This window comes from Ricinus communis, chromosome 3 (genome assembly GCF_019578655.1).
Source record: "Ricinus communis isolate WT05 ecotype wild-type chromosome 3, ASM1957865v1, whole genome shotgun sequence".
Classification (NCBI taxonomy): domain Eukaryota; kingdom Viridiplantae; phylum Streptophyta; class Magnoliopsida; order Malpighiales; family Euphorbiaceae; genus Ricinus; species Ricinus communis.
In genome coordinates, this window is record NC_063258.1 from 15473051 (window position 1) to 15475439 (window position 2389).

Here is a 2389-nt window from a genome sequence, read left to right on the forward strand (position 1 = left end):
TTTGAGGCTAGTGGGTATATTATTTTAGTTCTCTACCTTGTGAAAAATCAATTTATGGGTTATTTTAAGAAGTTTACAAACTTTGAAAGACTCGCACTAGCGAACCTAGACTTATCATTCACGTCCTTCCTTTATGTTGCTAGACGTCACTTATAATTTATGGGAATGATTAAGGGACAATTGATTATTTATTCCCTTAGTTGGTTAAAGTGTTTTAATTAATATTAAAGAGTTTAATATTAAACTCCCATTGCCAATTAATAATGAACCTAGAAGTCACACACGTTAAGATCAACTCAAGCACGTCGATGGACTTAACTTGTACCTCAAGTAGGAACACTAGTATCTTCCGAAGTTAAAGTCCATAAATGTCTAAATATGGTATAATATATAAGTGTTTATATTGAAAGAGTTTGACACATGTCATCACAAAAGAGTTTGTAGTGACATGTGTTTGTATAGTAGGTTGACACGTGTCATCATAGAAGAGTTTTATGCTGACACGTATTAGGAAAGTACCTTGACACGTGTCATCATAAAAGGGTTTATAATGACATGTGTAGAGAAAGCAACTGGACACATATCATCACTAAAAGGATTTTATAATGATATGTGTCAAGGAAAGCAATCTGATACGTGTTGTCAATATAACTTGACACATGTCATTACAAAAGAGTTTTATGATGACATGAATCAATATAGCTGTACATGTGTCATCACTAAAGAGTTTTAAGATGACATGTGTTAATAGAGCTTGGCACGTATCATCATTAAAGAGTTTCATGATGACATATGTTAATACTGCTTGACACATGTCATCACAAAAGAGTTTTATAATGACATGTGTTTGTATAATTATGTTAAGGATTATGAATTCTTAACACTATATAAGAGAGTTTTTTACTCCTATTATGATATGTAGTGATATAAATTCGACATACTTACGATTATAACAAGGTTATCATAGTAAGAAACTTGAAAGAGGAGGAATTCTTCATCTTCAAGGATTGAATAGCTTTGCTTGAAATTTATTATGTGAGATAATGTAGAGGCTTTGCAATTATGAATCTATATTTGATTCTCTAACATAAACATCATCAACAATCAAGAAGTGAATTCTGCTCTTCAATCGGTAGAGGAGGAGATCGAGGTTGAGGTACCTGTTGATAGACCAATAGGGATGGAGAATCACAACGGAAATGCTGTGGCAGATGCCAACAGAACGATGTACGAGTTTGCTAGACCATCATTGGATAGGACACAAACGAGTATACTCAGACTGGCGGTGGCAGCTAACAACTTTGAAATAAAGCTAAATGTGATCCAAATGGTACAATAGAGTGTACAGTTTGGAGGGCTGCCAAGCGAGGATCCCAATGCCCATATAGCCAACTTTTTGGAGATATGCGACACATTCAAGATAAATGGAACTACCGATGATGCCATCCAGCTGAGATTATTTCCATTTTCTTTAAGGGATAGAGCAAAAAGATAGTTGCAGCCCCTTCCGTCGAACACTATCACTACCTGGAAATCTTTGGCTGAAAAGTTTCTTTACAAGTACTTTCCTCCAGCTAAGACTGCTAAATTGACAAATGACATTTCTTCTTTTGTGCAGATGGACAATAAGAGCATGTACGATGCTTGGTAGAGGTACAAGGACTTGTTGAGATGCTGTCCACACCACGGTCTACCAATAGGATGTAAGTTCAGACCTTTTACAGTGATTTGAACCTTGCTACTTGATGTGTGCTACTTTGTGTTAGCTACAATCTAAGGCATTGTACCTATCAATGCAGTCTAGCACTAATGGCGAGTATCAAAGTCGTATTCCTCGCGAAAGTGAAAGCCCAGAGTTACTTCTTTGTTCTTTGTTATATTAACCTAAAATGAATGATGAATAATTTCTAAACTAACTAATAGCTACAAGCTAAGTTCTAAGGGAGATGCAGGAATGAATGGATAAATGAAATAACCAAGACAAGAAAGCAATCCCAAAGGGAACCTAAACTAGTTGGTAATCAAACAAAAGATAAAGGATTGATGAATCCAATTATGCTACCCATGGACGAATTCTTAACTGAGTTCGATTTCTCTCTCTCGATAACCGAATTCCTAAACCTAATAACCTAAAGTTGGAATCTCTTCCTAATGATTGATTCTTAAATTAGCATTAAGCTTTAATCCGCCTCTATTAAGCTTTGTTAATTCTTAATCCGGCTAATTAATTATCCTTATCTCTAAGTGATTATTAACCAGTTCTTGCTATTCAAAATTCCAATTGCCAAATGGACTTCTCAATCACACAAAGCAATCTAAAGACCACAGTTCACAACGTCTCATGAATAATGCTATCTTATTAATACTGAAAGCAAGAAGAATACAAAAC

At 35.1% G+C, this 2389-nt stretch overlaps 1 non-coding gene across 1 annotated transcript; it reads right to left on the bottom strand.

Annotated features, from left to right (window-relative positions):
- Nucleotides 1-1585: 1585 nt before the first annotated feature.
- On the bottom strand, nucleotides 1586-1692 carry LOC125369671. The gene has a single exon (XR_007215347.1). It is a non-coding gene; the product is annotated as a small nucleolar RNA R71 (small nucleolar RNA).
- Between the last annotated feature and the right edge of the window lie 697 nt (nucleotides 1693-2389).